The sequence below is a fragment of the Scatophagus argus genome, chromosome 1 (assembly GCF_020382885.2).
Source record: "Scatophagus argus isolate fScaArg1 chromosome 1, fScaArg1.pri, whole genome shotgun sequence".
In the NCBI taxonomy this organism is placed as follows: Eukaryota; Metazoa; Chordata; class Actinopteri; family Scatophagidae; genus Scatophagus; species Scatophagus argus.
The window spans coordinates 3,368,946-3,390,113 of NC_058493.1; the positions used below are offsets into that span (position 1 = coordinate 3,368,946).

The window sequence follows — 21,168 nt, forward strand, 5'->3', positions numbered from 1 at the left end:
CCAGTCGCCAGAAGAAAGGATGTGGATTGCAGAAAAGATTTCTGCAAATGTCTTTTCTCTCCTCTCTCTCTTTCCTTTCCAAAGCTCTATTGTACTCTAGTAGAAAGGCACAAGAGAAACATCTGTCTCCCCCCCCCCACGCCTTTACTCCCGGATTTGATATGTGTGTTTAAAAAAATGACAACTTAAAATGCTCAGGGAGAAAGTCTCCTGCTCAAACCAGAGTCAAGAGAGGCTTGGAAAGAAAAAAAAAGGGGTGGTGGGGGGGGGGTTGAGAAGCAGACGGAACATGACAGCAGTGGCTGAGGGAGACGTCACATGTTGTCAAGGTCTTTGACATGACTCTTTAGTGCGGTGAAATCCCACAGGCGATATTCGGGCTGCGAGCGGAGCGTTAGGTGCTGGGAACCAAAGGCTGCTGTTGTGGTGTCAGTCTAGCCCGGCTCCCAGACTGCTTCATGTACGCCGTGCACTCAGTGAGATAGGGATGCATCGATAGCAGCACTGGCTGATGTCAGTCTGAAGTAGATTATACGTGTCAGAGGATTTCCTCTCCACTAAATGCGGCTACCAAGGGAGACAAGGCAAAAAAAGTAGACTTTTGACTTTTTCACATGTAGACGATAAAGAAGTTAAGATTTCCATCGTTTTCCAGTGATGCCACTCAATTGAAAGAAGCTAATGTCAGTGTTGCAGACTGAATGCAGCTTTTGTCTTACTGTACTGTTATATTAAATGTCAATATAGTTATATACCAATGTTTTTGAGTTGCCATTTCTAATATGAAGGTGGTATCATGAATGCACATCAGGTTCTTCATTCATTCTGAACCAGTGTGACAGTTAGTAAGGGCTGAAAAAAGAAGACAAAGAGTTTTGCTAACCTGTCATCCTTCTAGTGGAGATCTTTGTCTAGACAAAGGACAGAAAACTCTTTCAGCAGCATTATATTTGACATTTTTTCCCTTCCCGTTTCTTCAAATTCTCACTTTCTGAGATACATGCACCCGGCAATAACAATATGGTTAAGGTTAGGAAAGGATATGGAGATGGAGATACTACTACTACTACCGCTAATAATAATAATGATGATATATGTATGTGTGTATATACATATATATAGAGGTTGGAGAAGCGGCTTGTGATCGGAGGGTCACCGGGTTCGATTCCACCACCGGACGGGCAGGAAAAATTTGGGTGTGGTGGAGTGATTAATGCGAAAAAAATGCCCCCCCCCTTCATTAGCCAGCTGATGTGCCCCTGAGCAAGGCACTTAACCCCCCAATATGCTCCCCAGGCGCTTGATGCTGCCCACTGCTCCTGTGTGTGTTTCACTGCATGTAATTTGCCAGGTGTTGCATGTGTGTTCAACTAAGGATGGGTCAAATGCAGAAGACAAATTCAGTGTGTGTATGTAAAAATATATATACTGCTAATAAAAAATTGATTCTTATTCTTCTTCTATATAGTGTTCATAACCTGCATCTCTCTATACTTTGCACTTCTGAGTGAAATTCATTTTCCAAAAAAGAAACATAAAACGCAAAACAAAGATGAATTTGCCTTTTTTTTTTTTTTTTATTTACTTCTTTTTTAAATTTTCAACAGATGTCACTATAATATTGTTATTGTGAATTCTTTTGGCCACAATAATCGCATAGTGGAAATCTGATACTGGGACAGTCCTAATTGAGAATCCAACCATCCTGAGCTCCACAGCACTACTTTCCGCCTGCTTTATTAATGGCACTCTCCCTCCTGGTTTGGCACTGAATGATGACATTGGTTTAATGCTGTATTCCTGAGGTCCGGGCTCGTCTAGAATGGACATAATTAAAGGATATTGGGCTGAAGAAGAAGTCTGTTTAGACCTGTTTCATTCTTGTGGATAAAACATTACTGTATAATCAAACTTTCACATTCAGTTCTTGTCTGGTAAAGGCCTAGCAACCAATTTTGGAGTGATAGCAAATAAAGCTACATTTTAAACTAAACTTTGATAAACTTTGCCTTAGCCATGTTTAATCTTGTATCTTGCATTTTTGCTCAAAGATGTCACTCTAAAACATCACGTGGGAATTTTCTGGCCTTGGCTAAACCAATAAAGCAACATCAATTTTTCAGTTCTTTGAGAGCTTAAAATGAAAAATGTCAGTGACGTATTTCTCAAAACCTGATCATATTTAACCCAAACAAACTGCCTGGCGGATCAGTACAAAGTGAAATCTGACGACACCAAATAATCTTGCCGTGGCCGTTTGGTATCATCAGACTTTGAAACAGTGTTGTTTGAATAAATCTATTCGCACTCCATGCAAAGAAAGAAAGAAAGAAAGAAAGAAAGAAAAACTGATCCTGAACTGAAGCTCTGTTTGCGCATGCTTTAGAGCTCAGCTTAACTGCTGCAGACATGCCTGGTGTGAACGTATCCTAACACCGCTTCATCACCGTGGACTGATTGCCCATGTCACACTCACTGTAAAAAAAAATATGGCTTGTGATGGACTTGCTGGTTACAGATGATGGTGTTGATGATAATAGTGATGCTGTCAGTGGCAATAATGATTACAACAATGTAGAAGGTTGTCATTGCTGTGATAGTTGGAATCATTCTTCACTTGTGAATCATTACATATTCAACTAAGATACTTCTAACTTTTACAGCTCTGACGCGTTTCTTCTGTAGGTGCAAATGTATTTCAACAGACAGATCCAAATGAGCGTGTGTAGTAAGTGTTCTGGCGTCGACTGCGAGACTTCCGGTGTGTCAGAGACGTTGACCGGTTGTTCTGTGAGTTTGTGCAAAGCCGTGTCACTCTTGTTCCAGAGAACTGATGAGTGTGTGCAGCTGTGTCATTAACACCACGTTTGTCTCTGTGTATTTGCATTTTTAAGCACTGATATACGGATGTCAATTAAACAGGGGAAGGAAAAAACAGTTTAGGTGATGATCCCTGCATACATGTGTGGGCTATTTATAACAGCCCCTTGCTGATTTCATCATGGCCTGCTCCTTGAAAACACTATTTACAGTATGGTCGTTCTTTTTTCACATGTAACATTTGCGCTGTTGATTGCATTATTATTTTTATATGTAGTGTAAAAACAGCACATTGTTGCTCTCTGCATGTCTTCCGGGAATGTTGACCTTTAGCTGTGCCCTGACACTGCTCCGAAGATGTAGGAAGTCTGCCATGGTTGTAGGTGTCTGAGTATGTTAACAGTGGGGATGAAAGACACAGTGAGAGAGAGAATTAGGTGCAGTGAGGAGGTGCCTTGGGTTGCACCAGGTCGTGGTGTGCCTCCCTGCTCTCTGCCTTATGTCAAGCCTTTATTATTTCATGTGCCAAGGTCCTGACCTGATAAACCCGGGGTCTGTCTTTCTCGCACTTTCCACAAAACAGATTTTGATACGGCAGCTTGCCGCGAGACACCCAATAAACTGGAACAAAAGTGACAGTTGCACTTTGCATTTTAGTGTTAGAAAGATTAATTGAATGCTCCACCAACAGATTAATTGTGTAAGTAATTAATCAAAAAAATGAGAAACACCATGTCTTGCCTCGCCACGATTTTAAATTGAGTAGCCATTTTTGATTGGACAAAACGGGCAACGTGGAGACAAGGCATGTTTATTTGTGCTGCACCTTCAAACAAAGAGTCATCTCAAAGTGGTTTACGTAAGGCAAATGCATTTTATTACAATATTTAGAACCACAATAATCAAATCAATTCCAGTGTCTCAGGCTATGTGAAATTTCATTCCGTACTAATTAGCAAAATTGCTTAGACCAAGAAATTGATTAACTGAAAAATATTGACAGATTATATGAATATATCACAACTGGTGAAACTGAGAATCAACAGGAAAAACCTTTGTGTTATAATATCATCAAGTTTTCAATTTTTTTGGATCTGTCATTTTCTTGATTGCCACTTCGGTTTGTCTTGAAATCTTTGCTCGCATGATTTCTTTTGATCTTTTCCTTCCTTCCTTTCTTGCTCTGCCTCGGGGGGGCTTTCGGCAGGTCAACACCTCAGTGGGTGGGTCGTTGTGGGCCAGGTGACCTTTGTCTGTCATTGTTTTGCTCCTCACACCTCACCCAGGGAGAAGGGGAAGGAGCTTAGTGCCTTACACCTGCCACTGGCTTTAGTGCTGGGGTGTGCTTGATTGTGGTGTGCCAAGGACTGTAAAGAAGAACATTTGGTAGATATTAACCACCTGAGAGAGTTGGTGCATATCATGTACACTGTGGATCCAGTGTATTGAACCTGTGTTGGCCCTTGTATTATTGTCTCCTCTGAGTCACACTCAACCGGATCGAAAAGAACCAAAACAGGCAGCTGCTGTGCAGATAACCATAACCAAAGTGACGTTAGACACCAAATGCGATTTACATTCTTGCATGCGAGATAAATCAAACCAACCTCAAGTGAATAAAGGGATTGAGATGAAATGAAATATCCAAATGTTGCCTCCATTGGGGCCTGATTGAGTTCAGGTGGCTGGAAAGTGTCTCACCCAGGGCTAGTTGTCAGTGAAGGATCTGCTGTCTTCTCATCGGTGTGTGCTGCAGGGCTAACTGGTGAACATCGGGTGTGTTGCTTTGACGGATGTTTGTGTGCCTCCTGTGTTGCGGGGGGACGGGCCGTTGACACACTTCATATTTCAAAGGCAAGGTCTGAGGAAGAAATGAAGATTGATGCGGAAAAATGGCGCAGCAACTCATCGCCCATTCGATACATATATTATCATTTACACATACGTGACACCTTTGTGCATGTCTGTATGTGTATATATTAATATGCATGGGCGTGATCCAAGGCGCCACACATATTCATGTGTGTGTGTGTGTGTGTGTGTGTGTTGTATGTGTGTGAGTGTGTGTGTGGGGGGGGTTTCCTCTGTTATTAGAGCCATGTGATATAATTGCATTTGATCTCCAAATAAACAGGGAATCAGTCCATCTCCTTGGTGGAGATGGCAGATGTGATGGACGAGCACATTAGCGGCGAGGACAACATTAGATTTGCTCAAAATTATTGATCTTTTGTTTGTGAGCCAAGTCGGCGATAAATAACAGTGCATGGGAGATGTGACTCATTATCACCGTGCCAAAAGCCCGACAGACCTCTGTCAAAACACACTCTCCTTCCCCCCTCTCTTCCTTTTTCCTTTCATCTCCGTCACTACAAACCAATTTAATCTGTTTTTAATCCTTCCCTCTTTTCTGTCGCCGGTGCCTTTAATGCGAGGCCTCACTGTCACTATCTGATTCCCTTAAAATTTTAATCCTGCACTGATAACCCTGTATTATTACATATTACACACACACACACACAGACGGCAGGACACTCACACATACATACACATATACACATGCAAATATGTACACACAGCGTTTAGTGGCTCTCTCAGTGTTTTTATTCCTTTTTACCTTCTTAGTGAAGAAAAAATCCTTTTATCACACAATGGGTAATTTATATCCATTACCAGCGTTTTCAATCCTTTTCAGCGCGGCTGTCACTGCCTTTGGCACACTCGTGATTAATGTGATCTAATAATAGTCTGCCATTATATTTCCTTTAGTAAAACATGTACCAACATCCTATTCAGCTCCACGAAATTCATTGCCCCTTAAAATATTTTCCCCTTTTCGTTTGAAAGACAAGATTGCCAGTTTTTTTTTTTTTCCCCTCCATCTCGTTGCCTCCCAGGAGGTGATTATTTGTTAGGGGGGGCAGGAGAATGATGAGTGGTTTGTATGGATGCATTTGTGTGTGGAAATGTGTCTGCAGGTTGGTATGAGTGTGTGGTCTTCACACTGGTAGCATCAGATTTTTGAGATTGAGAACACTTTCAGTTCAGTAGGATATTAGCTTATTCTTTAAAAACTGAAACATATGTAGCTTGCACAAAAGTACTTTCATTTTGTAAATCTGAAATTGTTTTGCGCACTAGTTATTTAAGTTATTTGAATAAAAAATGCAGACGTTTTAATTAATAAGATTTACGTACCGCCACATTTAAACAAAACCTGGATCATAAATATTTTTCTTTTGTCATTCTTTTTTTTTCTACAGCAGGTAGTTTGGAATGGGTGATGCAGAGGAAAGATGCTCCCCATGGAATGTGCATAGGATTAGGTGTGTGTGTGTGTGTGTGTGTGTGTGTGTTGCTGAGGAGGTGGTCCAGCAATGGGCTCTGTTCCCTCCCAGCCGGACAGCCTGAGCCAGTCTGCCACTCATGGGGCACGTTTCAGACGGGGCGGTGCCAATGCTTACACACACACACACACACACATTCACACACACACACACACACACACACAATCCTGGCTCCCTCCCACAAAGAGGGTTAACCCTTACTGGGTTCTTAGACTTGTATCCAGGATGAACAGGTGGTCCCACAAAACATGGGCATCCATTTCCTCATGACTTATCCCAGTGTGTGTGTGTGTCTGTGTGTGTGAGAAGGGAGGGGAAGACAGAGCCATGGGGTGGTGGGGGTGGGGTGGGGGGGAGAAAAAGAGCACACATGACTGCGTCGCTTTAGTACACCTTTTGTAAGTGTGTTGGTTTAGCTTGGTATCACGGTGACTGGTGTACGGAGCAGCTTGCGGAGGGTCCCGTCACTGCGTGAAACTGACATCAGATGGCTGCCGTGACGAGAACAATATTACATCCAGCTTCCATTTAGCAAGGGACAACTAATATATGTTTGCCATTTGAACAGTCACTGGTGTGTGTGTGTGTGTGTGTGTGTGTGGGTGGGTGTGCGCCTGACCCCAGAGTCTGACCGCACCAAATACAGCTGTCAACACTTTACATCTATGTCTATGTCTCTTCCCCTTTTCTTTCTCTGCTTTTTCCCTCTCATTTTTTTCCTGCTGGATTCCTCCATCCAGGGTCCTTCCATTAAAGATAACTTGTATTGAGCCACATCTTATATTCACTTCAACCCGCCTCCTCTCCTGTCTCAGGTAATCCATTCCCAGCAGAGAAAATCGAAGGTAAACCACTTCTAAGGCAAAAAACGAGGCACTCCACTTTGGATGTTTTAAATATCACCCTCTGATGGATGAGGCGATGCTGGGTTATGATAGTTTCTTTGGTAAAGCACGTCAAAATCAGAAAAGTTACACGTTTAGCACCTGACCGCTGCGATAATGTAAGTTACACTCAATATCTGGCTGCTACAACACATAGCTGAGACCTCCTCTGCCTTTGATAACTGTAGTCTTTCATGTCGGAGAGAAAACACTCTGCTTTGCTCCACTTTATTTGTTCTTTTGTGATTTTTCTGTGGCTCAGCCTCCTCCGAACCCCAGACACGTGAAATAGACGTTTTGGAAAATATGAGTAAGTAAGCAAAGAGAAAAGCAAAGAGCAGAATGGAGCTGCGGAGATAAACATAAACAGAGCACAGAGAAAGAAGGGTTTCTCTCTGAGTCAGCGGGTTTTAGTAAAGTCTGATTAAACGAGGTGGGAAACCGGTTGGGGTAGTAAATAACAGGGGTGTCAGAATGTTGCTTAATGACCTGGATATCTAGTGCATGAAATATGTAGCTGCAAATCTAAGCAGGAGCTGTAGTTTTTCTTTTTATTTTATTTTCTTTTTTTTTTTTTTTTTTACTTTAATGCTTTAACGTGCAAGGGGAATTCAGATGTTTAGAACAACTTGCTATGAGTGGAAAGCAAGCTCACTTTAAAGGCCTCCAGATAAGACAGATAAGAATTTAGTAACTTTTTCTCAAACATTATGTCTATTGGCAATTAACAAACAGTGTGCACCTACGTCCTACATATGCAGAACCATTTACGAAAGTCAGAAATGCTATGGATTTTAGTGTGTGGGTGCAGTCTTAAAACATTCTGTTTCTTCAGAGTGTAATTTTACTATTGTTATGTCTCTCTGTATACACAACCGCCTTTGCATGTTATGGTGTCTTCGTTTTCGGTCTACGGAGTGGAGAGTCTTTTGAGGGAAATCTATGGCTTGTGATTTCAGACTTTATAAATTGAAATCATCTTAACTTAAAAAAAAATACACATTGGATGGAACCCACCTGACTACACTGGACATCAATTTGATTTGACTTTATTTGTAATTTTTTGCTATTTGCTATTTTAAAATATATATCTCAGTATCTGAAATATGGTGTCAGTGCAGTGCCTTCAGCGCAGGTTTCCCTGCATAGCATGGCTGAACTGGAAAACATCATTAGACTTACCCTTTTCATACTAAATATTAATAATAATTTGACATTTAATTTAGAATTAGACAATTTGATTCAGATGTTTGGAGGCTTACATGTCACAGTAGCCTATTGTTATTGGGGACACCCATAAAGTGGCAAAAACAAGTACAGTGAGCTTATGAGGTGGTAAGCTAATGAGGTGTTTAAATGCTTGAAGAGAAAGATGAAGAAATGTAGGTTGATGAACTCCTGTTCAGAAGAGGAGGAGAATGAGCAGAGAGCTGGAGGTATTCAGAGGTTATTGCAGCGCAGTCAGCAGTGCAGCAGGCGCTTCACCTTCCCCTCCTCTTTCCAGGGGGGGAAACCCCTTCCCGAGGAGGGGATGCTTGAAGCAAAGAGAGAGGGGGAGGGAGTGTAGGGGAGCAGTGGTGGCGGTGAACTCAGCACTTTCCTTATCTTATGCCCCTCTCTCTCTCTCTCTCTCTCTCTCTCTCCCAGGGCTCCCTGATCGGTGCCGACCAGAAGCGGAGCTGAGGCTGAGGCTGGCTTAACGGGGCTAAGCGCACTATCACGCTGTCTAAGAAACCACCCCCACCCACCGTCTGAGGTGACTCAGGGCTTTCAGGCAAGAGGAACTGAGGGAGGGAAGAAGGGAAGGGGTGAGAGGGAAATTGACGAAATAATAACTGGACACATTTTAATGTTCAGGTATTTACTGGTGACAGTAGACTTGAACGAATGGGTAAAACTTAAGAAGAGAAAAAGAAAAAGGAGAGAGCGTGTCTGATGGGCCTGAGCAGCAGGTTACAGTCATCCACACTATGATGCAATCACTGTGATGATGAGGATGATCATAATAATCACACACACTTACGCACACATGGGCACACAAACACACACACACACACACAGCAGTTGGCTGGGACGTCTGTCGTACGTGGATGTACAGTGGGTCGGCATGGGCATATGAACAGATAATTCCTATTTAATCCCATCAGTCATCCCTCATAGTAGGGTTACTCTGTCTATCTTTACAGCCAAGCTGGCTGCCTCTTATCTCTTTTGTCATTCTTCTCTCCAGCGTCCAGACGAGAAGCTGCGTACTGAGCATGGCCTAGCTTATGTAATATAGGTATATGTGTGTGTGTGACTTGACCTGCGTTTTAGGGCTTCAGATGAAGGGAGGCATGCAAAAGTGCAAAAAGTGCCACTGAACTCTAAGAAGGTGTGAGGAGAAAGCTGAGAAATCTCTACAGACTACAGACTGAAGTGGAGAACCCTGCAGGCCTGTGTGACCCAGGCCTGACGTTCTGGCATGCTCCTGAAGACGCGAGGTTAGTTCACCTAGCAGCTATTTCTTGTCCAGCTGTGGAAAGGCCTTTGCCATCATAACAGGAATATCTAGCCAGGGTGTGGATGAACATGTCGCGTTTATCTGTCAATAGCAGGGCCTAATACACGTAGTGATTTATTTCAGTTGATATTAAAGTAGGGATTGATTGGGTGCTGGTTTGGCATCTTAATGCAGAAGCATGACAGAGTAAGTGAACTCCTTTCATGGCACCTTCTCCTATCCTTTCCTTTGCCAAATTTGGACACTGACACTAAATGGATGTGCCACAATTCAGACAAGAGTCGGAGGATATATTTATATATATATAAACTGTCTGTGCATTAGTGTGTGTGTGCAGAAGTGTGTGGTTGTAAAGTGAGGCATTATGGCAAAAAATGCCTGAATAATTTAGCACTCACATTATTTTCTAATGCCATTCTTTAGAATCTGACTGCGTCACTCTAACAAATGCGTGTGTCAGAAAGTTCAGGGGATTTTGTAGGGCGCCTGTGAACAGTGAGTGATGGCAACCCGCCGACTCTCAGCTCCCTCTTGACTACCAACAGCTCCATGTGAGCCCCGCGAACCATATTCCTTTTCAAAACTAACGCCACGGTGAATCGAAACAAAAAGGCCACATATTTTATTTATGTGTCAAAAGTGCGGTGAAAGGAGGGTAGGAGGGAGTGGGGCATATCACTCTATCCGTTGGTTGATATCATTCCATCCTTGCGGATCAATTCTCCCAGACAGAGGGAGATGAGAAAGGAGCGAGTGCAAGGAGGAGGGAGGGAGAGAAGGAAGGAGAGCTGAAATGGTGGTCATATTGATTTGTCAAAGAAATACAGCGTTGCGTGTTTTGCTTAAACGTCCACATAAACCTGAGCTGTCAGAGGTGGGCGTGCATATACTGACATTTGGCCACACAGACGTGGACTGTGGATTTTCTGCTTGGCTTAGCTGTACACAGTCTTACCCATCTTGTGGGAACAAGCGAAAGAGACCCTGCTTGCTCAAAACTGTACTTTGTGGCATCTAAAGTCCTGAATCTTCTACAAAAAACTGCCCTAATTAGTCACATCGGCCAGTCCCTTTAAATCTTGTTTTGACAACAAATCTTTACTCAGTCCACTCAGTAGCCTTTTCTGCAGCTTTGTCAATATTCGTCAGCAGATTTCACTTAGACACGGGCTGCAGATTTGCTAAACCCCAATTTTCTCTTTTATATCAACACTCACACTCTAAGAATTGTATGGTAATGCAAATTCATGATTCATGAGAAGAGTGGAGCACTGATGAGTGATCTACCAGGCTATCTTCTATGGTTCCAACAATCAAGTTGCATTCCTATAGCTACTAAGACTGTCACAATATCAGATTTTCACTATACGATTATTGTGGACAAATGAAGTTCTGATCATGATACGATCATATCTTTTTAAAATTTGCCAAATTTTTTTTTGGTCAAATTCATCTTTAATTTTGCTTATTGTGCGTTGTGTCTCTGTTTACGCCTCTGTGTGTGCGATAGCCACGGTTAGAGGCATTATGTTTTTGGGTTGTCGGTCCATCTCATTCTTGTGAATGTTATATCTCAGGAGTGCTGTTAGGGAATTGCTTCAAATTTGGCACAAACTTGACAACAAATCTTTTTGGCCATAATTAATACGTTAATTATGACAAAATTTCACATGAAAGAGGGTAAAATGAAGGTCAAAGGACAACTTCACTGTGATATCATAATGTTTCCTGTCCATTGTTTAACACCATAACTCAGAAACAGAAACTGTGCTGATTGTATAGCTCTTCTGTGCTGACAGTGTGAAGCAGCTATGTTTTAGCATTTGTAGCTTCTTTGCAGTAACATTCATATTTGAAGGATTGTAGTCCACCACAGGCTCATTGACTTTGATGATATTGAGCTTCAGGTGATTGTTGTTGCACCATGAGACCAAGCCCTCTATCAGTCACTACATATATCATATGAGTACAGACAGACATGGATGTATATTGCAACTAATTCTAATTTGGCAAATGAATTACATTCAAATTGAGAGTGTAGGGAGGTAGAGATTCTGTAGCCATAACTGTACAAAAGCATACAAAAAGAACATTTGCACTTAATGAATACTGAAAAGACAATCAAATGATAAACAAAAGCTCCACAAGGCCTAACATCTGCCCTGGATTACTTATTATATGTGTATTATTAACATAGTATCAATATTTTATTTCCAAAAACCACAGTTATCATCAATGCCAGTATATTGCAACAATCCCTAACACCAACTTGTCTGACAGTCAGAACTTGTCACCAATCAAATCTGCATATTCCAACAAGATCAAGGCCATAATAACCAAGATCACCCCTGCAGTCTGTTTTTTTAAGCATGGCTATGCATCTGCTGCAGCTTAGGCCCGTCACATTCCTCAATTGTGAATAACTACAATGACCTTGGCTAGAGTGGAAAGAAAAACACTCTGAGTTTACATCTGAACACATTTTGTTAAGATATAACCTCAATTAAGACCACCCACGCAAATTTAGCTGATGTCGGTGAGACATCATAACATCATAAACATCTAGAAAAGACAGCAACTTTTGTGTTTAATTGGTTCAAGGAATCATGCCAGTGATCCTGTCATGTTTATCTACTCCCAAAAAATGTAGTCGGCCCCATATTTGACCATGGGGCAACAGAGAAAAGCCCTCTTGCACTCTGTGACTACATACCTGGCAAAAGGACAAGAGTGAAAAGGGGGGATGAAATTAAAGAGCAGTTAAAAAACCTGGAGAAAAGAGCAGAGAGTGTACAGGGCCATAAAAGGGATAGTTTAACCATTGATCGAGAGCAGTGGTGGAAATGGCAGCTGTAAATCAATTTTATCTTGGAACAGCTAAAGAGTGTTTTCTAATGAGGTTAATGCCACATAATGGCTAAATTCCTCTGCTTAAAAGATGCCCTCAAGGTGGTGGCGCGAGATAGATGTCGCCATGAAAAGCTTAACACCTCGCCATTCAGCTTGAAGCAGAGGGATGCCTCTTCCTTTCAGGGAGACTGTATCTTAAATGATGTTAAACCTTTATTCATTAGAAGGTTTCAGGGGCTCATTATACCATTCAGTACACCTTTGTCTAGACGGCTTGTTTTATTGATGGACAGATACATCTGTAGCTGAGACCGGGCATTTAGTAAATTATTCAGTCTGTGTTATCCACTTCCAGCATGATGAGTTCCTCCATGATCACAATTTCAAAAGACTGTATCAATCAAACTGGAGCAGTTAGGGCAGAATAGCACTGAATACCACTCGTCATCTCAGTGCTAGGCAGCAGGCAGGCTAGCATGTCAAAATGGAACAGGCTGGGTACTGCCACTGAAAAGACAAACTGACCCAGCACTAACAGATGATGAATCAAGTTGACCTCTGGCAAATAACAGTGTTTATGAAATCCTTTATGTTACGGGGATGAAGCCTGAGTTGGTGGAGAGTAGAGGGCTTGGGGTCTGTAGCAGTATGGATGTACACTATATAGACAAAAGTACTGGGATGGAGTTGAGAGTAGAGCAACTATAACATCTTCCACTCTTCTGGGAGGGCATTCCACAAGATTTTGGAGTGTGTCTGTGGGAATGTTTGCCCATTCATGCAGTAGAGCATTTGTGAGGTCAGACACTGATGTTGGACAAAAAGGCTTGGCTCACAATCTCCATTCCAGTTCATCCCAAAGGTGTCTGATGGAGTTGAGATCAGGGCTTAGTCAAGTTCTTCCACACCAAACTCAGTCAACCATGTCTTTATGGACCTTGCTTTATGCACTTGGGCACAGTCATGCTGGAATAGAAAAGGGCCTTCCCTAAACTGTTGCCGCAAAGTTGACGGCATAGCATTGTCCAAAATGTCTTGGTATGCTGAAGCATTAAGATTTCCCTTCACTGGAAGTAAGGAGCCTAGCCCAACCCCTGAAAAGGTGGCCCATATCACACCTGAATTCAATAAGAGGTTTGTCCCAATACGTTTTTCCACATAGTTTGTCTGATATATCTCAACACGAAGGTGGCCAAAAGGTGACCTGATTAGACACCCAAAACAACCAGACTGGCTCTTTGTGAAATGTCTTCTGGATATCAGGTCTTCCCAGCAAAGTGTAATTGACAAACCTTCCCTGGGGGCAACAACCTTGAGGTCAGCAAAGTGAGCATTCTCCACTTACTGGCTCTGTCAAAACTATGCTTGAAACAGACAGTTTACACACTTAACATTTTCAAATATTTAGTGTTTTAAGTCCCTCTGAAAGGCTTAAATGCTTGGATATCAGTTCTATAAAACCGCATAATGGCAAACATTCAGAAAGTGTCGTTTTCTTAAAAACACCCAGATTTGGCCCAAGGATGAAGCACTACTCTGTGCATTCAAAGACAATGTTTCTTTTGTGCCTTGACCAGACACAAATATAGGCCAACAGGGCTGTTGTGAGTTGATACCAGCCTGACCAGTTGACAGTTGTGGAATTAAATGGGTGGGTGAATTTTCAAAAAGCCAAGAATGTTGGTTCCAACCCAGAGCTTGTCCAAATGTAATTACAGTGTGAAAAACACAAAAATAATGCAAGCAAATGTCAGCCACTGTTGTGGATCTTTACTAGGATCTTTATTTCTACAGTTTTGTGTCCTGAATATATGCTTCTGCTCCTCTCGTTGAGTTGACATAGGGAGAGATTGGCAAAAGGAGGAAGCTATGAGAGTCAACAACCGGTACAACCACAACCGATACATGCAGGGATTCCCAAAGCATCCAGTATCAAGACTAATCACAAGTTAGCTAGCTAGCATGCCAGCAGATGCAGACATGTTGAAATATTACATTACACAAATTACATTAGACAGTAATGGAAGCATAAGGAATCCTCTATGTCTTCAGTGAGAGTGATCCAAGGAGTCAGTAAGCTGTAAACTAGACACCACCATAAGGTTGTTGACGGAAAGCTGCTCATAATCTGCAAGTGTCTTTTAGTGTTGTGGAGACACTGTGGGTGCATTGCATCATGGGAGAGGCTTGGAAGACTCAGGTGATGTCAGACAGGCTTTACAAATTTCCAGTATTAAGAAATTCTGAGTCACATTGGTGTTGGATGATGCGGGCTATTTAAAATTTTATTCAGTCCAACCCTAACCGTACATTGATCGAACCGTGTTGTACTCATTCGCTACCAATACTAGAATGGCAAACCAATGAAACAGATGGGATATGCAGAAAAATATTTAAGATAGTGCTATCATGTAACATGGTGTATCATATAACGTGTGTGTGTGTGTGTGTGTAAAAAATGGAGCGCAACCAGCGTGCCTGAAACTTAAGGAAAGTTCATCTCTACAGACCTCTAGCATTGATCACTGGGGCCCTAAAGCTATTATCATGATCTAATTAGGTTTAACATAAGTCTGTGTCACGGCCCGGTGCAAGGCTCCCTTGTCCCCAATTCCACACTTTCACAGCATCCCTATGTAAAAATAGCACACATGTGCCACACATGCATGTGGTGAATACTAATACTTTTTCCATTTACACTGAGATCTACTTTATTGTCAGACTGAAGTCTAAGTAGAGAGAACGATGATGTAATTGACAACAATGAACAGGTTCCCCTCTTGCATGTTAACACAAGCCGCCAAAGAGAAATTGGTGTAATTTGTGGAAAACTAAAATAGAGCCGCTATTTTTAAAATTGCAATCTGGAAGAAGACTGTTTTTCCACACTCAACATACATGCATACTGTTTCTCCATGAAACTCTTTGATGAACTGGCTTTAGAGACATATATTGTTTGAATCAGCCATTATTTAAGAAACACACCACTTGTTGGGAGTAATGGAATCTCATGATTGTTGTACTTTTTATAGTATCTCATCTGTTTTGTGTTATGTCTCTTACAAACTGACTCCAGAGCTGTAACCCATTTCTCTTTATTTCTCACTCTGGATATTTCTACATGTGTATTGTTTGAATAATAGAGACCAGCCATAGTGAGACTGATTTGAGAGAAAAACTTTTGTATTGTTGCGTGTTTGGGCAATGTTTTAATTTTCTATCTATTTCTCTTTTGAAAATTACTTGCACATCTCATAATCACAATGCAACCTGACTCTGGATCTGAATACCCCTGGTTCAAAAAGTGTGCAAGGTGAACATGCAACCAGTGACCTCATAAGAAGACCTTTGAGGTGTACCCTTTAATACAACTGTCGGCGATATTCTATAATAGAATATTATTTATATAATTTAATTTGTTTTACGTATCTTATATCTGGGATGAGGTGCTTTAATACAGCTGTGAATTACCTGCTCTGACACCTTATTCATTTTCAACACGATTAGCAGCACTGGTGTGCATAGCTGGCACAGTGGGTGGCTGTGGCCCAGTGCACACACTCACGGGCTCATTATGCCATCACACAGGTGTAATGGGATGCCCCCCCCATCCACGTACACACACACAAACACATAAGCCCTCCCATGTAAAAACTCAAGAACATGAAAGCTTGCACACAGCCTGAATACTGCGGGCTCTCTTGGCCTCTTCACAATGCAACTTTTTTTTTCAATGTTGTACAATCTAGGCATCCACTAGAATCTTATTATTATAGGCCCAGGCTGAGGAACCATGCTTCATTCGCCATATAAGGCAAGACAAGTCTAAAAAAAGGTGTTAAGAGGACTTCCCTCCCTCTCCACTACTCCTGTGTCCTCTATTATTATGAATAGTGGCGGTAAGAGAGAAAAGCATATACTCCATTCGAATCTGTTCATGGTTCCTGAAGGACCACTCTCACCAGACGAGGGCCCTTTTTCTCTCCCCCCCCCCTCTCTTTTGATTGATATGTGAAATCCGTCTCTCTGCGCAGCTCTAAAGGCAGTCCCTGTGTGTGTCTGAAAGGTGCTCATTGTTGGGTTGGGACCACTTTGTCAAGAAACAATCCTGTTCCCAAGGAAGCTGAGAATGTCTTAAAAAAGATACAGGCCCTTATTGTGTACATTGGGGAACTTTAATTTTGTGTGTGAGGTCATTTTAATCCTGATGAATTTTTATAGTAGCGGTTGTAGTTCAATGGCTAGTCGCCCTAATGCTCTAAAGAAGGAGCAAAATAAAGGAAGAATGGGGAAAGAATGAAAAACCCACCCACAGGCCTGTTGAAGAATCCTAAACTTAAAGTGTCACAGAGTGCGAGGAGGAAGGGCAGAGGCCTTTGTTTATGGACACATTGGGATGTATTTAAGTTCTACAAAGGGAGATTCCCTGAATGGAGGCTTGATTTCTGCTACAAGGTTTGAAATTGCACAGCCTAAGGAAAGATTTGCCACAGGATAAGGTTTGTGTAGGGTAATCGCTGCAGAAGCTGATGTAAGTGAACCACCCAAGACTTTGCCTCTGAACTGATGCCAAAGTAGAAAGGCAACAAGCTTCTACGCTGTTGTGCATCTATGACACTGCTAATGGCACGTTTGAGAATTCTTAATTGGTACATTGGATTTTCCAGCCCAGTTTTATCACATTTGACCTTGGCAAACTTTCACAATAAAAGATTTGTCATGTCAGAGTCTTATTTTTGCTGATGATACATGGGTAAAACCTCAGATTTTTTTTCTTTTGTGCAAACTAATGGTCCTGCTTGAGCAGCAGTTTGTCTTTTTATCTGAGCTGCGTGGCTGTTTTGCTGTCGGTTTGCTCTCTGGCCTTTTGTAGGTTCCGAGTGGAAGTGAGCTTATTAGGCAGATGAGTTGAAAAATACTCATCAAGTAGCTGAAAATGTGATTATCCAAAATGAATAAAGATTTCGTACATTTTAGCAAATTAAAGCACTATATAAACACATACCTTGTTTTATTCTCTTGATTTTTGTCAAAATGGTGCACTATCTCAGGAGGCTCACTCATCGCCACTGTGGCTAAATAGAAACTGGATCTTGTTTGAGAAACGGCAGGGTGAGACCAAACAGCGTGATTCATAATGGTTATTTATGTACCATGTAGCTGAAACTCAGCAGGGGGCAAAGGCATGGTCTTTATTAAGTCTTTCTGCTTAGTTTCTCCTCAGTTGGGCTTGCGGCCTGTCTTCCTGATAAATATTTCTCATACGGATACTGAAAATACATCATCTCAATGTTTTTGATCATCCTCAAAATAATGAGTGTAGGAGTCTGCGTTCTTGAGCAAAGAAATGAGGTGCAAGTGTTCAAGTTTTACTGCTGCATCAGATTGCACATAGTTTGGGCTCCCTCTGGTTTGGTGACAAATCGTCATATTGCCTCCAAATTCCTGCGGCTAGCAACGTACACATAAACACACCACCACTGAAACTTGTTTCCTATCTTTCCTCTAACTGTCCCTTATTTCTTTCTGCTTCTCCCTCCTCCCTCTTTTTCCCTCTGTTCTGAGTTGCACAGATCCAAGTGCGCGATGGTGCATTACTAAGGACACCTGCTCTGTTGATGTGGCCAGGCACATTGACTGTGTACTTGCGAACGCGGGTGTGTGTTTGTGTGCATGTTTGCATTTATTAATTCATCAATTTTTAGGCTGAGGCTGGGACCAAACCTATCAAAATTGTTCTGAAGTTAATTTGTCCATTTCTGCCTCAAATTATGCATAATGGGCTTTTAATTCTGTGCCCTGCAACAAGCTGAAATAGTGTCCTTCTCAAGGTTTGGCACCAAGAAGTAAGAAACTGAAAACCTTGCTGTCAAAGTGGCAAATGCTGAGGTAGATGAACAAAACACAAATACTGTTAGTGTTAGAAACAGATGGCATTTATTTTGTATTATTCTATAAAATATCTAGTTCTCATATAGCATTAATTTAGATCACCTTAAAACTTACTACTGAGAATTGAAAAGAGATTACAGAGTGGTAAGTCGACTCTGAAGTAGATTCTAAAAACAGTTTTGGTGGATTCAACCTATGCTACATCCCTAAGACAGATAACTTTAAACTTTTGTATCCCCTCCCCAAAAAATAAATAAAAAGGAACAAGCGCCACCGTCCACTTCTCATTTCATTAAGTCCTCAGAAAAGGGAGAAAGTCCTCTTTCCAGGGGGTAAAAGTGAACAAAGAAGGGAGAGCTCAGTGCATAGGAGAGCACAGTATGTTCTATTACATTACACTGTACCTTCTCTCTTTGCTCTGGCAGGAGGAAAAGAATTCTGTTCACATCCACTCCTAACCCCCCACCCCATGCCCTGTACCCCCCAACAGACATACAAAAAAATTCTTATTCACTTAGTATGTAGGTCACATTACAGTGATGTCTAGCTATTGGACATGGGCTTAGATAACTGTTTGTCGAGTATTAAATGCTTTCGCTGCCTCAGCAGCCTCTGCCACTGGTATTTCTCACACAGCTGTGCAACTGAAAGGAGGCAGTACCGCAGCAAAAATCATGTCACATACATACACACACATACACGTGCACGCATGCACACGCTTTCAACCTCTGACGCTCTTTGTGTATACTAAAAAAATCTTGTTTGCATAAAACATTTCTCATATAAAAGTGCCTTATGTGAAGTTGAAAACAGTTTTTGAAAGGGAGTTAAAGAAGCATCTGTAAATGAGGACTGTGCTGCATGAATAGGAGGTAAACCCATTGACCTGAGGTGCTAACTCAAGCAGATGAATCTTTGCTTTTCTTTCCTCTTATCCCTGTTTGCTTTGGGTGACCTTGCACACCAGCCTTGATGCAGTGTGTTCACATAGCACAGGCCTAATGGCTTAGATAGGCCCCAGCGTGGCCAGTACTTTCCACTGAAAACAGCCCTCCGTGTTCGACCCTTCACTCCTCAATTGTACACTTGCTGTTCACCACAACCACTGCAACCTCCGATTTGAAAATGGCCAGATGAAGGTGCAGGGCAGAGGAAGAAATTGCACCTGCTTTTATACCAGCAGGATCCAGGTGAGGAGTGTTTTTAAGTGTTCACTTAAAACGCAAAGGCAGGAGACAAGAGGGGCACCTCGCTGATGTACATATTTGCCCTCTGTTGTCTTTGCATGAAATGAAAGATGCAAGAAGTGTGTGTGTGTGTGTGTTTGTGAGTTATCCTCCCCTCCCTCTGTCCTTTGTATGAAATGAGCCCAGATGGTGATTGATTTTTCAAGTGCTGACATCCCTGCTTGAGAAGCACCCCTCCTTTCCATACACACACAGACACACACACACACACACACACACACACACACACAACCTTCTTTGTGCCGAGCAAGTGAGGCACACTAACATCTCTGTGCCATCATCATCTTTGTGACTGCCAGCAACCACCATTGATTGACAAAAGTATGCATGCAAACAAACAGACACACACACACACAGTCATCCAAACACACAAGAAAGTAAAATAAAAGAAAATACTAAAAATCATTAAGAAATCAACTTATCAGGGGAAAATGCCAGACAGATTCTGAAATGTCAGAAGTTGCTGATTTTCTCTGATTTACATTGTTGTACGTTACAGTAAATAGACTGAATACCGTTGGCTGGACAAAAGCATCACTTGGGGTTCTAGGAAACAGTTTTGGGCATTTCTCTGTACTTTCTGACATATTTTAAAACAGTTCGCCTGTACTGTTTATCATTTAATCAAAAAAGGTGGTTTTCAGATTAATTGAAATCCTTAGACTACAATGGCCATATGTGGCCTTTAAAAATAGATCATTTTTAATTTTTTTTATGTTTGATGAAGACAAAACATCCAGAAATTTTTGATGTTAGGTACAATTGACATTCTATTGTAAAGGCTGAACAAACAAACTGAACAAAGCTTTCAGTGGGTCAAAAGGTGTGAAACAGCTTATAGAATGAGCTAGTGAAAGAAGAGATAAACAGACAACAACAAAAACGATAGTTATTGAGAGGATCTAATGGGAATTTTTCAGCAGTGAAGGGTTGACAGAGAGAGACACTGAGGCAAGGGTAGGGTAAAGTGACAGAGCTGTACGCCACAGCAGCCCCATTGAGTTAAAGTGGCTGTGTGGCTAAATGATGTCATTGGCTAACTAGGCGTTCTCAGGCCATTGCCTCTGTTTGCGTGACTAAATACATACAATTAAGGCCTAGGCACTTCTCAATCTCTGTGAACTCATTGTTATCCCCGGGTTCAAGTGCACTGATAATGGGGGCCAGAGGAAAACAGGCGTAGCAGCGCGAGAGACAGAGAGCTGGTGGGTAAAATAGACATCTCATTATTAGTGGCATTCTCTTTCACCCCAACAGCGCTGCTAAAGCCTTGCTCACTCATCTGTCCCCTTTTCTGCCTGTTTCGTTTTTTTTTTCTGTAGCTCTTTCTGTTCGTCTCATTTTTCTGTTTTTTTTTTTTGTACCTTGTTTGTGATTTGTTAACATTTTTTTTTTATATACCTCCATCTTTCCACCTCTTTCCGTTACTGCGTCTCACATGCTTTCTCGTACTTTCACTCCTTTGTTATGTGAGGATGCTTTGTGTAAACTGTGCATAACAGTGGGTCTGTTCCACATAGGGGGCTGAGGATGACACACACCTTTTAGCAGTGTAAACGCCCCCTAATGCCACTTCTAAATGCATCATTACCCGGTTAGGCTGCTGTGAAAGTGGTAGGACGGGC

At 41.8% G+C, this 21,168-nt stretch overlaps 1 protein-coding gene across 4 annotated transcripts in view; it reads left to right on the plus strand.

Moving 5' to 3' along the window:
- The window catches only part of znf536 (zinc finger protein 536), a 195,061-nt gene that overhangs the window by 35,867 nt on the left and 138,026 nt on the right, over nt 1-21,168 (plus strand). For 3 of the 4 annotated variants that reach the window (XM_046395322.1, XM_046395600.1, XM_046395490.1), the window contains exons 3-4: nt 8,699-8,807; nt 9,368-9,534. The gene's annotated coding sequence lies outside the window, so the exon portion shown is untranslated. The remainder of the gene's footprint in view (nt 1-8,698; nt 8,808-9,367; nt 9,535-21,168) is intronic. The other variant, XM_046395411.1, reaches the window with a different exon arrangement.